Source organism: Artibeus jamaicensis, unplaced genomic scaffold (assembly GCF_021234435.1).
Source record: "Artibeus jamaicensis isolate MK-2021 breed Jamaican fruit bat unplaced genomic scaffold, CSHL_Jam_final contig_64, whole genome shotgun sequence".
NCBI classification, from domain to species: domain Eukaryota; kingdom Metazoa; phylum Chordata; class Mammalia; order Chiroptera; family Phyllostomidae; genus Artibeus; species Artibeus jamaicensis.
This window is the reverse complement of record NW_026521911.1, coordinates 7,892,222-7,907,405: the sequence shown is the minus strand read 5'-3', so window position 1 is coordinate 7,907,405 and position 15,184 is coordinate 7,892,222.

The window sequence follows — 15,184 nt, the reverse complement described above, 5'->3', positions numbered from 1 at the left end:
GTGGCATCCCATAATGAGCCATCTGGGAGTGGTCTTGGTAAAGGTCAGTCTTATTGGTTGAATTCTTCCTTTTTACCTCCTTTCATTTGATCCTCTTCCATTTTGCTTTGTTTATCCCAATGTCACAGATTTAAAACATGCTACTTTTACTAAATGACATGCATTTTCATTAAAAAAATTTATTTCCCTTCAGATCTCTTTTGACCATATTTGTTATCTTGATATACTTAAATATGGAGGATAGAGAGGTTTTTGTTTTCTTTAAAGGTCTTTTTAATATTTAACACTTGTTAACTTTGGACATGCCATTTGACCTGTCTGGCCTTGGGGTTCTCATTTGTAAAATGAGATTGATGGTTCCTGCCCTGCCAATGTACTAAGAGAGCTCAATAGCGATTGATACTTCATGTCAGTGTTTTCAGATGACTTTTATATACTTGATTTTTACTCCAGTTTTGGAAAACAGGCATGAATCTCTACTTAAAACATGAAAAATGATGGCTCGGAAATATTTAAAATCTTACCCAAGGCCATTCAGTTATTCAGTCAACAATATGGGCTTCATACTAATTAATATAGTAGGAGCTGTTCAAGGTGCCAATGAGAAAAAATAACAGCAGAGGCTCTCCCATTGCCACGTTTACCCGTAGTAAAAAAACAGAGCTATATAGAGAACAAATTCTAATTCAATAGGAAATTCAGTTATTTTACAGGGATTTTGCAAAATTTTGAGCTATTATACTAAAAAGCCCTTGTACCTATCAAGTAGGAGATAGTCAATAAATGTTAACCAGTACAAGTGGCATTTGTAGTAATCATAGCTACATTAATTGTTATTTATAGAATGTTTATTATGTTCTATAAGTATTAAAACACTTTTTCATTAGAATCATTTCATTGCAAGCCATAGACACAGAAGAGCTGGCTTAGGCAGCAGGGAAGGGGAGAACTTGTTATAAAGGATACAGAGCTATCTTGTGGAAACAGCTCAAGGGCAGGCAGGCAGCCAAGTCACACAGAAGGAGAACCAGAAAAAAAGGAAAGTCATAAGGAAACCAGGAATTTTTCTCTAATTCAGTTTTAGCTTCTTTTTGCATATCTCTACCATTGTTTTGTTTTCTGCATTCACCTTTTTCTGCTTCTTGCTCAAAACGTGGAAAATGTCCATTCTCTGCCTCTCTAATCTTAGTTTTGGTTTTTGTTGCTGCTGCTATTATTATTTGTGGTGTTTTGGGGTTTTTGTTTTGTTTTGTTTTTTTTCCACATATCCATCCCATTCAAAAATAAGTATAGAATGTATTGACATCTTGAAGGCCTAATTCCAAACTCTTTATAAGTGGCTCCTTATTGGGTCAGTTTTGGGCCTACCCAGATGTGGTCTGATATGCAAATGAATTGAAAATTTACTCCTGTGAAACCTGTTTTGTTAAGAAATTAAGGGGGATATTTTTCAGAGTCCAAAGAGATATCATTGTGAGTTGTGCATGCACCTCGAAAGGTCATAGTATGTCCAGACCCTACAACATCCCTTCCAGGTAGAAAGGCAGAAGTTGCTTTCCATTTTACACATGTGTAAAATAAAAGTCTTGACTTCATTATTTCAAACAAATGCTTATTGAATGCTGACTGAATACCAAGCATGGTGATGGTGATAGTGTTAGGGTAGGCAAATAAGAGTTAACAAAAAAGAAGGAAGCCAAACTGGCTGAACCTAATTAAGTCTGGAAGTTACAACTTTAGACACCCCAGAGTAAAGCCACAGTTTCCGCCAAAGGGGACTTAATTCCCAGAAAATCAGCTTTCCAACCTTTCTGGGGGACAACTGGCCATTAGCCGAAATTGCCAAGGGAGGGATAGGGAAAATGCCTTTGTTAGGCTCATGTGCAGTGGAAGTTAAGATGGCACAGGGGGTGGGAGGGTAAGCACATGCTCAGTAGAACTAGATGGTACAGTAGAACTTCAGGACAAACAAAATAGGAGCCAAAATGGTGACACAAAGAGGCAGAGTCTAATCTGAGTAGAGAATCGGATTGGATAAAGGTCCAGAACCCTGGAGAATCCAGGAAAAAAGATTACTTAGGGTAAAGGCCCAAAACAAGCCTGGGAATACCCAAAAAGTATGTAGGGTAGTATGAAAGCATGCTTGCTCATTCCCGAAAACCAAAATGTTATATGGAGACAGTATCAAGGATCTTGGAGCAGTTACTACTAGAGCCTGCCTGCCCTCCACTTCCCTGAGGGTATATTACTTCCCTTTACCCTAATAAATCTTGCAACTATTATTTAACTTCTCATGCATGTGTGTCCTTTGAAATTCCTCCCTCAAAACACTGCAAAAACCCATTTTTTCTAGCAAAAGCTTTGGGCTCCGCTCTGCTCCTTTTGTAGTCCTGTCCATTTCTAACCTGGTGATGTGCCACAACTGCTTTGGGAGTATTCCCGGCAAGCTCACATTGCCAGCTCATTTTCCCCCTGAGGGTCTCATTTTCTGTAGGTTCTCCCTGATGTCAAGGGATGTAGTCCTGCCTAACCCTGGGCCCACAGATTCTTACTATCTGCCAAAGGAAGAAGATAGAAAAAGGAAAGAGGAGCCTTAACATGAGAGGGAAGGGTTTTGTAAACTCTGGTTCAGTCTGTTGCTGTCCCTCGAAGGTGCTATGCATAGTGTTGAAAGGATGGTACTGCTGGACAAGCTGGCATCCTTGCTGAATTCTAGAGGTGACGAATTTGACAAGGTTAAAAATCGTGGTCCTGCCCTAGACGGCATGGCTCAGTTTGTTGGGTGTCATCCAACAAAGCAAAAGATCACCAGTTTGATTCCTGGTCAGGGCACCTGTCGGAATTGTGGCCCGATTTCTAGCTGAGGCGTGAGCAAGAGGGAACTGATTGATGTTTGTCTCACACACTGATGTTTCTCTCCCTTTTTTCTCCCTCCCTTCCCCTCTCTCAAAGTGAATACATAAAACCTTAAAAAATCGATAGTCCAAAGTGAGAAGGAGAACTATAGTAATTAAAGTCTTATGAGAAATAAGAACAAGGTGATAGGGCCCAACTTTACAGTGTCCCAGATTAAGTTGGAGGAGGGGCTTCTCTGGAGAAAGGTGTGTCACACCTGTCTGAAGTCCTCTTGTTTACCATACTTAATTTAAATTAGGTTCAGGGAACATTCTAAGATATCCCTGAAGCAGGTCTTTCCACCTGAATTACTTGGGCAGAAAAAAGAAAGCATCTTCCAGGTCAGAGAACTTGGTCCCTTCAGTCCTGCTTTAAGTAATGAAGTTTTATATTCCAGAAGTAAAGCCAATAGACCACTTCACACTTAACCCACTCACCTACCAACTTAGTCCTAAAAGCAAGTCAGTTCAGCTAAATGTTGAATCTCATTTCAGGAGGCAGCAATGCAGATGGGCTTTCAAAGGGGGTCCCCTACTGTGTAAATAAGCAAATCAGGTTTTTAATAAGGGTTATGCCTATGAAACAGAAATGCAAAAATAACCCCACAAAGGTTAACGAGCACAGCAAATCACAAACCAGTTTTTAAGTCTGCAAGACTGTCAATTGAGAAGACTTTCAGACTTAAGTCTTTTGCTAGAATAAAATCACATTATGGCAATCTGATAGATCCTTCTGGTCTTCAGTTTGGTCGTCTCCAGTGATGTCATAAGGTACTCAGATAAATTCTGTATGGTGTATAGAAACACAGCCTTAGGAAGAAAGTTTTAGTTCTTAATGATTTCTAGTCAAAGAATGAAAGAAAGAATAAAACAAGACATTAGTTTGGAGGATTGAAGGAAACTGGAAGAATTCAGGAACCAGTTCAGTTTATAAGTAAAAAACAATAATTTGAAGACAATTAACTGAACTAGAGTCTAGCATTCACAACTGGGCATTGTGATTTCTGTTAAAACAAAATTCCTCTTCCTAAAATTATTGTATTTTTATCAAAGAATCAAGTTAAGAATTAAATCAGTTTCAATTTGACCTGATTATTTTTATGAAAAACAACCAGAATAGTAACTGATTCTGTAGGCTTTTTAAAATCTGCTTTGCTGGAATCATATAAGAAATATTCAGATTAAGCTTTAATTAGGCCCTCAGGGCAAAGAAGCCTAGCCACACAGTCACCATCAGACTTTGCCTGCAATAATTACAGAATCGGGTAAATTCCTCAAGTTATTGGGGTCCCCAGAACTGTCTTGAGGTTCCTTCTTTGCCATCTCCCAGGAAAGCAAACTTTGTCCCTTCCTGGAAAGATTTCCCTGAACCATCCCAATAACAAACTACAAGGGTATCCCTCCACTGTTCTTTTATCAGCCTTCAAAGTCAGTCTTAATTCCTTAATGCTTTCTGGTGACATCCAGAGTCCAGGCATGTCTCTCCCAGACACCACATTCCAGCCAAAATCTTGGTGAATAAAACCACAGTTGGAAACTGGCTTTATGTATCTTATTATAAAAAGAACACCTTCTTATTGGATTTATGCAAATAAAAATATTGTCCTGACCTACACATTAAGAACTGCCAAGTTTCTGAGGGATCAAGTAGGGAGAAAAATACAAAGCAAAAGAAAAAATCTTGTCCTTTTAGCAGAGTGAAAAGGACCCAACTCCAACTCTGTATTAGACAGCTAAAAAGGAAGCACTTAGCATTCTTTAAATGAGCAAATACATTTTATAACTTCTAGAAACATAGGCTCTTCTACTGCAAACACTTATACATTTAAATGACATACTTCCATGAGACAGGTATTATAGTGCAGAACTTACTGATTTAGAAAGGAACAGCTGAAATAAGTTAAATTGATTTACTCAGATGACTACATTTTTTCCCTCTCTTGATAAAATTTGCCTTTCAGACATTTGCATTATAAAAGGTGGCCCAGTTAAGAGTTCTGGAGAACCGGGTATTTGCATCTCAAAGATAAGGCAAAGAAATGCAAGCTTCTTCTAGAAAAACTTCTGTTTATAATGCCCATTATCTATAAGCTTTTAACTTGAGGGACGCAGGTTTAAATTTCTCCTAGTTGGTGTGTATATACTTCAAAATGTGTCTTTCAAGGCACTACGGATGTGGTATTGTCCATTGTCTTTGGAGAGAAAGATTTTCTTCCTTGTAAAAGAGAAAGAAGCTGGGTAGCTAAGGGAGGCATGAATGTCCTATGTGCTTCCCAGCCCCACATGGTGTATGTAGCTACAGCCTAGGATAGGACACAACCCCTTCTTTGCCTACCTAGGCTTCTGGAGGCCTGTTCCTTGCCCAACTTCATTGCTAGTCTTAGCCTCCCAAGGCCCATTTCCTGCCCTCCATCTCTGACAAGGGCAAGGGCCTTGCTGAAGATTGCAATATGGTATGAAATACAAAACTGACATAAGAGCCTGAAAAAAAAAGATCAACCATGTTGGTCCAAGCAATAGGGTCAAAAGAGCACAAAATACTGGTCTGATACAGTGGTAGAGGCTCAGTGAGGAGTATCAGAGGCCATTAACAGAAAGATTAGTTCCAGCATCCCAGTATTTTCCCTGGTCCTATCATGGAACTGCCTCAGGTTTGAGCTCTGTTTTGTGAATTAGTGTTCCCTGGTGGACAAGTGGTGTTCTTGAGCCTAGTAGGCAGCCTAGCGCCTCTGGCCCATATCATTTTCAGGTTATCCAGACATGAGAGACTTTTTTCCCCCTGGTGGCATCACCATAATGGCTTTTAAATGTCTTACCCATGATCACTATTTGTGGCAAGAAAACATCTGGGACGTGGTGGGGAACCTCAGCTCAGTTGGCTAGTGTGATCCCAGTCTTACCACAGCCGCTGCTTCTTTAGTTCCTTTGTGGTCACCAGAAAGCAGATGCCAGTGAAAATGGGTGTTTGCAGTGTTGTAGGAAAGGAATTTCAATGGGCACACATGTGGGAAAAATTTAAGTGCAGTGGCAAGATTTATTGGGGTGAAGGAAAATAATATGTCCTTGGGGAAAATAGAGGTCCAGGAGGCTCTAGGAACAGCTGCTCTGAGATCCTCAATAATTCTCCATATATATATTTTTTTTTGGGGGGGGTTCCTGGACAAGCAAGCATGCTTTTGAAACCAGAAGAGACACCAGAGCTCCTGCTGCCTGTCACATGCCAAACCCAATAAGCAGAGACAGGGATTGAATCTTTATGGGCACTTTATTCAGATGGCCGGTGATCTGAGAAGATGGTGGGTTCATACCCTAACAGACATCTTACATTTTCTTTCCAAGCTAATATTTTCATAATAGGGAATAAACAAGGTACAGTGAGGGGTTTTGAAATTCAGGGAAAATTAAGTGAAACTGCAGCATTCTTATCCCAGGCAGTTAGCTATTCTCAGGGGCTGGTGGTTGTCAGTCTCTCCCCGGAAAACAGTGGCCCAGATGCCTCCATTTGTCCCCAGATGGTAATTTTTAGCGGCGCTCCAGGCTGTCTCTCTCAGGAGCCAGAATGGGCCTTATCTGTAGTTTCTTAAATAAAAGCTTTAACATACTCATTACTTACTAGGCTTATAACTATTTACCCTAAACTAAAATTTTCCAACTCTTGAGTCCCCTAATCACTTTCACCCTGTCCAACCTACTTCCCGGGTTTTCCCAGGCTCATACTGGTCTACCCCTGCAACCCACCTTTTTCCTGGACTTTCAGGAGTTCCATAGTCTTATCAAATCTGACTCCTTTCCCAGATTAGACTGCGTCTTTATGTCACCATTTTGGTTTCTACTGGGCTTGCCCCCAAATTCTGCTGCATCATCTTGTTCTACTGACCATGCACTTATCACTCCCCCCCTTTCTTCCATCTTGATTTCTACTGCACACGTGCCTAACAAGGGACTTCCTCCTACTCCTCCCTGGTAATGCCAGCAGCTAATGGCCATCTGTCCCTGAGGAAGATTGGAAAACTGATCCTCCTGGGATGAAGTCCCCTTTGGTGGAGGATATGGCTTTCCCCCAGGTGTCTAAAGCTGTAACTTCAAGACTTAATCGAGCTCAGTCAGTCTAGCTCCCTTCTCTTAGTTAAATCCTAGCTGCCTAAGGGAACAATAGGGAATAGCTATTTTTAACTTGTGAAAAACACTTTCTATCAGGGATTACAGCCTTCAGATAAATTATCATATAACACATGTATAATTTCAGTTTTAATAAGGACTACAAAGAAGTGCGGAGTCTATAAGAACATATAACAGGATAAATGAATCTTCCCTGAAGGTAATTGTGTGGGCATTAAAGAATATTACCCTACGAAAGTGAATTTGAATTGAGCTCTGAGATATGAGTAGCAACTAATTAATGGATGAAGAATGGGTTGGGGAGCTTTCCTGGCAGATGGAACAGCATGAGAAGACAAAAAAAGTAACATGGCTAGTCTTTAAAACTCTTTAAGACATAGTCTAGGTCTTAACGCTTATGTCTTAAAGAGAAGATGAGAAGAATGATACATGATCAGCAGTTAAGGTAGTCATAGTCAGAAATATGAGTTCTTAAAAAATGTTCAAGCACCTTTAAAATCTTTAAATTGGAAGAGTGACATGATCAAGTTTTGTGTTTTATAGAGTTACTTGGGTTACAGTGTTGAAAATGAATAAAGGAGAACAAGAGTGGATGTGGAGAAAATAATTCAGAGACTATTTTCATGTCTCAGAGAAAGAAATTGGAGTTAGAATAATGGGATTGAGTAATAGGGGGGCAGAATAGCACAGGCTGTCTTCTTTGTTCTAATCTGACTTCATGAGATTTCACTTTGAATCTCATGGTAATAGGCAAGGAAAAACCACTAAGACACGAGCAATCGTTGAGTTAGAACTTAAACACAGGTGTTATCCCACCCTGTGTGGCCAGGATATATTTGAGATAATGTTCATTATTACTACTTACTATCATTTGATGATATGCAGTTAGTGAAAAGGCAAAAGCCATTTTACAGATTAGAGTATGATGGAGAGAACTGTGCTGTTTTAGAGATGAGCTCCTTGTCTCTAAAATGAATTTATGGATTACATAAAACTCATAATCCATATAACTTATTACATATAATATACCATAACTCTAAGAAAACAAAAGAGATGATTATTATGTGGTCACCAATTTCCCTCTTCTCATTTTCTCCTGATCAATTGTAATCAGATGTCCATCTCCACCTCTCCATCAGAATAGGTCCTACTGGTGTTGCTATAACTACAGTGTTGACAAACCCAGAGGTTAATTCTTGGTCTCACCTTACTTGATTTTTCAGCAGCATTTGACAGAGCTCATTACTCTCTGTTCCTTGGAACATCTCCTGCACTTATCTTTTCAGTATACCATCGTCTTATTTCCGCTTCACTCAGTTCTTTCTTTGCTGGCTCATCACCATTTCCTAGATCTCTAAAACTTATAATGTTTTAGGGCTTGTTTCTCTGATTTATTCTACTTTCTTCTACTTTCTACTTTAGCTAATACCATCAAGTTACATGGTTTTAAATATTATATCTGCCAGCCTAGGTTGGCTCACCTCTGAACTCCAGACTTGGGCATCCAACTGCTTATTTGACTTCACCACTTGGCCGTCTGACAGGCATCTCAAAATTAAGAGTTCTAACAATAAAGTTCTTATTCCCACCACTTCATAATCTGTCTCATTCCACAGTCTATCACCTCTTTAAAAATTGCAACTCTATTTTTCTAGAAGCTCAAGCAAAATCTATGGATTCACCCTCGATTTTCTCCCTCTTATACTCTGCACCAGATCTTTTAGCACACTTCAGTGTTTCTACCTACAAAATATGTCCATACATCCACTCCTTGCCTACTTTACCTCTCCTACTCTGGAGAAAGCCAGTATCATCTTTGCCTTGATCAGTGGAAGAGTCTTTTAACCTGGCATTCTGCTTTCCACCTGGCCTTCTTCTGTCTATTCACAAAACAAAATAATAACTCCTTAAACTATGAATTTAATTATGGAAATTCTCTGCCCATATTTTCCAGTGTTTACTCATTCAGTTAGAGTAAAAGCCAAATGTCTTACAAGAGCCTATGAATCCTTGTACTCTAGCGCTTGTCACACCATGTCACCTCCTCATCTTTTCCTGTTTGTTCTGCCTCAGCCACACTGGGCTCCTTGGGCATCCTGTGCCTTAGGGCTCTGAGTTCCCTGTTCTCCGTATGACCTACTCCCCCTTGACTTCAGATCTATAATAAAAATCCTTCAGTTTGGCCTTCTCTAAACACCCCATATAGAACTGCATTTGCCCCCTTAAATGGCTACCCCTTCCTGGTTTGTTTTCTTCATGGTATTTTATATCATTGCACATACTGCGTATTCATATGCTCTCCAATGACTAGAATGCGATCTTCCTGAGAAGATTTCACTAAATCTTTGTTATCTCTGGAACTTTGTTATCTCTGCCTGTAGCCACCAGTGCAGTTTTCGACATATGGAAGACACACAAATAAATATTTGTTAAATAAACACATAAATTAAGAATGTTGTCCCTGCCCTTATAGACCTTATAGGTTATGTTCAATAACATCAACCGATCAGTGCTGGTTCTTTGAGCTGGGGGTGTATAAATTAAGGAAATGTGATTTCTTCCTTTTAGAAGCATATAGCCAGGTGGGTGAGATGGATAAGAGTTTGGGACTGAATGCCCCTCTCCCCACCTCCACCATCAAACACACAGGGCCTGAGAAAGAGTTTGCATGCAGATAGCCTGTTGTGTGAAGTGACCCAGAGAATAGGAGTAGAGTACTAGGAATAGAGAAAGTGAGAGAAAGCAAAAGTTAATCAGACTGTGGGATATTAAGCTAATTGCCCTATGGACAATCTGAGCTTAAATCTGATATGCCCTTCTGAGAGGTGGTATAAACCATGTCTCAGAATTATAGACCTGAGGTGCAGAAGAAGGGAGACTCAAGCCACCAACCCCTACTTTGCCCCTGGCAGAGGGTCATCTATGGCCTGGTAATTCATACATGCTTCCAGGGTGTATATTAGAAAACCCTAGGAGAAAGTGAGAGGTGCCCAGTGCAGATGAATAGGCCACTGCTGGTCTCGTCCTGAGTGCTACCGAGCCAGGAGAATAAGCTGGAGAGTGTGCAGTGAAGCACATGAGGCACCCAAAACATGTAAAACAGGAAGCAATACTTATGATAAGTAAAAATAAAAGGCAGTAATATAATACGGTGAGAAGAGATTGATCGTGGCTTTGAACAAAAGGGAAAGCTTTGGGATAGTAGCATAATTTTAGCAGGCATTAAAATATGGGTAGAAGTTAGACAATCTTCTGAATTAGTTTTCAAACAATTTTCATAAATAAGAAAAGGCACAGGAAGAGGTAACATTCATTTTATACATTTAATTTCAATTCAATTCATTCTAAAAAGCAAGCAGTTACAGTTGGTCCTACACAGGACCCGGGGCATAGCAAGGGCTTAAAAATGTTTGAGTAATGCTTATAATCCAAAATATGGCACAAACTATGAGGCTAGGAACAAAGAGTAAGAAGGGAAAAAAGTCTTCATTTTATTTCATTTACAGTCCAGATGGGAGAAAAAAGTTTTTGCATGCATTTTTACAAACACGATACATTAAATAATTGTATGCTACTTAGTAATTACACCTCTTTATCTTCCACTTCCCAATCTTCAAACATTAAATGCTACTTAGTCAGCTACCCAGTAAAGCTTCAGAATGGCCTTTCCAAAAAAGTTGGTAGGGGACAGCACTAGAGTAGGTGGTTCATGTGCCTTCTGATTACTTGGTTATAATAAATGTATACATCAAAGTCAGTTCTGATCTGACTTAGGGCTGCTATCACAAATTACCACAGATAGGGTGGCTTAAATACCAAACATTCATTTCTCATGTTTCTAGGAGAAGGAAGTTGAAGATCAGAGTGCCAGCATGGCCTGAGCAGGTTCTTTTTGAGGGTCGGTGTTCCAGTCATAGCTTCACATGGTTGTTCCTTGGTTGGTGCATACAAAGAGAGATCCTGTGTCTCTTCCTCTTGTTTATCATAAGAGCATCACCCTTGTGACATCATCTAAACCCAGTTACCTCCCGAAGGCCCCATCTCCAAATACCATAACATTGTGGCTTAGAGCCTCAATGTATGTATTTGGGGGAGACCCAATACTTAGTTTACAGCAGTCTTTAACTGTATCTTCCTGTTACCTGACTGCAAAGGTCAAGTCTAAATATAGGTTAAAGGGGTTAGTGGATATAAAGAGTCTTCAGAAAAGTGAGAATTTGAACTTTTGGTAGTAAAAGAAATTCTGAACGAGGTGATTTATAAGCTTGTCTTAGAAAGGAAAGTCAGATTAAGATTAGAGAACAAAATAACATTATATCAGTGGCTGCTAGTGCCCAACACGGTGATGGGCACTAAGGTGTAAGCATGAGTTAGGACTTCTATCCTCAAGTACTATAACATCTAACATGAGCACATTCCTAAATGAACAGTTGAGTTTTGAGACAGGCAAAATGTGATATGAGGTGATATATTTAACCCCATAAAACTTTTTTTTACTACTTGCCTGAAGTGTTTGTCTAATCACTTTGAAAAAAATGAACTCATATACAGTTATTGCACATGCGTGCTTTTCTACCTTAAATGGAATTTTTAATGCAGCTAGTTTTTTGCCAGGTTAACATGTTATCACATTTTTATTTAAAACACTTATTTTGAGTACAATGTATACTCATCATTGTGGATAGATAGAGGGATAAATAAATGGGAAGGTAGGTAGATATATCAGATAGATAGATGATAGATGGATAGATAGATAATGTACATTCCTGAGCTTCAAGATAACCCCCACCTAGTCAGAGAAGCAAACATGCTAGTCAATACCTAGCTCTCCTGCAATGTGGTAGTTCTCTAGTGAAGATATGCACAGAAATTTGAGAGTAAAAGAGGGATCTAAAAAAACCCTGTTTTGATTGGATTTAGGAAGTTTTCAGAAAAAAATGACTTTTAGGCTCAGTCTTTCAAGGGGAGAGTTTCAATATAGGGAGACAGGGAAGGACATTTCAAGCAGAGGGCGAAAAAAACAAAGGACAACTAGTAAATGGTGTTTTTAGGAATGCTGAGTAGGTGATGAAATGTCTAGAGGTGGCTGCAGGTGAATTAGGACTATATAGCAGGCAGGGTGGGGGGAGAATGTTGGCAAGTGCCAGTAGGGGTGAGACGTCAGAGGCCAGGCTAAGAGGCCAGGCTAAGGAGCTTGGCCTTCATGTCATTGGATGGCAGTTTCCAATTCTCACAAGATGCTCCTCTAAAACAGGTTCCAAAGACAAATAAGTTTGAAAGACTCTTTACTTGGAAATCTATATTGCACATCAGCTTATTAAAGCTGTCAGAAAGAAAATACTTAGTTCAACTTAGTTTAATCAAGTCTTTAAAACATACGTTTTTTTTTTCTTCTCTCAATATCTATTTGAATTTCTCCAGGCCAGGCAGGAAATTCTTTGGAATGAAGAATTTAAGCAAGGAACTGGTGGGATAAATTGTACTATTATTTATTTATATTTATTATCATCACTCAAGGACATGCTTATTGATTTTAGAGAGAGATGATGGGAAGGAGAGAGAGAGGGAGAGAAACATCCATATGAAAGAGAAATGTCCATCGGTTTTCTCTCATACATGCCCCCAAGAGGACCAAACCTGCAGTCTAGGCATACACCCTGACTGGGAAGTGAACCTACAAACTTTCTGTTTATGGGACAGTGCTCCAACCAACTGAATCATGTGAACAGCATCTCTTGTGCCTTTTAAAATGTCATTTTGGTTATAGTGTGGGACATGTAGAAGACTTTAGTTTGGAAATAAGATGAAATAAGCTGTCACAGCACTTATTTAAGTGCTAAAGGGTAAAGTAGAAATTGGGTGCTGGCAACAGAGGTGAATAAAGAGGGGAGTGTATACAAGTTAGGAGAAGTTGGATGTAGCAATGTAACATGTGATTCTCTCTTTATTTACGATGCATCAAAATCACCTGGGGGGTTTGTTGAAATACAGATGGCTGGGCTGTACTCTTAGAGCTTCTGATTCAGTGGGTCTGGTACAGGACCTGAGAATATGTATGTCTAACAAGGTCTCAGGTGATGCTGTTGCTGCTGGTCTGCATATCACACATTGAGAATCTTTGTTGTTAGATCTCTCCCAAAATCTTCTCTGTCACTAGATCCCAAGATACTCTCTTGGGATAGTACTATAGCACTATCCCAGACTATAGTTGTACACTTACATCCTTCCCCATAGTCCACACACTTTCCTCTTCTCTACAATCTAAGCTGTAAAAGCATCCCCAAAAAGTTGACAGTGTGTCAGCGGAGTGACCCTTACACTGTAATTGTGAGACAAGCTGATGAATGTCAAGGACATAGTCTGGCTTCATCACACTACATGTAGTTACCCAGCCCTGCCTACTTCAGCCTTTGTCACCATGACCTTCACAGTCCATCCCTTCTTCCCTCCTTTGCCACCATGTTTAGACAGCCCCATGCTCCCAACTCCAGAGTCAGCCCAGAGAGTGTTAATTCCCTGCTGGGAAGTCATGCTAGCCCTGATAAAGTCCCCTCATTGCTAGGAGAACTGCTAACCCCACACAAATCCTCTCAATGATGTTTGTGAAACATTTTAGTTGAACTAAAAGATTTTCTCCAGGCCAGTAGTTATTGTCATTAACATTTAGATAAGTTGGCTGTTCCCTGCTCTGTATTACTTTGTGTTCCATTCTCTCATAATGGAGGAAAATAGGAGGACTGAAGAATATCAACCCAAATATTCTTTCCTCATAAAGCAAACTGCTTCATTTAAGATGATTTCTATATTGCATGTGGTTAGCATCAGTAAGACTCCACCCTCAGGCTCTCTCCTGCATTCCCTTGCTGGGGTCCATGGTTGTCCTGAAACCTTTGGTTCTCACCCATCCCCAGCCAAAAGAAGATTCAGTCCTGCTCCTTCTTGTGAGCAAGAATTGACCCATTTGGGGCTCTCAACCTACATAGTTGTGTGGTGTGACTCTCTGACATCTATTCCAGGTACTATCTGTTTTAAGCAGGACTAGAATCACAGACCCCAGAGCTGAGCTCTGAGCACTTACTTTGCTCTCAAAGCACGGCTAACCTAAATCTCCTCCCTGATTTCTCACACACTGAGATCTGTACCATGTCCATCACCTAGTATTTTTCCCCAAGCGATTACCCAGGCTTAGATATAAATCTGGCCAGTATGTCCTTATGAGAAAACCTAATCCATTGGTATGCAATGGGTTTTGGAGTCAGACAAAATGAGTTCCAATGCTATATGTGTTAGGGCAGCGGGTGGAGGAAGTAGAGAATTGGATTCAAGCCTGCAAAGCGGAGATGACTGCACACAGGGCTTAGAGACCTGCTGATGCCGAAGGGGGCAGGCAAACCCTTGAAAGAAACTAGTTTTCCTTGTGCCAATTTTGTGAGTGATGTACTTTGTGATGTGATTGGCATGCAGGTCCACCGGGCTGTGAGTATAAAGGTCAGTGTCATTAACTTCTAATTGCCCACATTAGAACGGCTGAGCCCCACTGACTCATTGCTACCCCAAGTACTTTAATCCATATTATTGTACATTTTAGCTGTTCTTTTGTAGTTTAAAAGTATTCAAATCTACAGGAATATTGAAAATAGTACGTTAAAAAATTGGTTTTGAACATCTCACTCTGTCTCTGTCCACGACACTGCATACACACATGCACAGCAAACATACACAAACACTTTTTTTTTCTGAACAATTATTTAAAAGAAGTTGTAGAGTTCGAGTCAGGTTAATCCCTCCTCAAAAAGCTTTACTGACTACTGACTTTAACCTTTGGCTGCAAAGGTAAAACCATTTTTATAGCCTGATGTGAAAATTTCTCCTGGTTCCTGGACTCGGCGGGAGATTGCTGCAAACTGCTCCCCGGAGTTTGGGGCCTTGTCTCTAGGCCAGTCTGACCACTCCTCCTAAAAACTAAATGGAAGGCACAAAAGTAATTTCTGCAGGGATCGTAGGGTGACCAAGTAATTTGTCACCCACACCGGGACACTTTTAAAAGTGAGCATTGAGCAACATTGTCCCTGGTTAGCAGCGAAGGTTGCTCTCAGGCCATAGCACAGCTTGCAACCACGAAATAGTCAGGTCAGGAGCTAGTGGATGCGTGGGTTCAAATGATAGCTCTG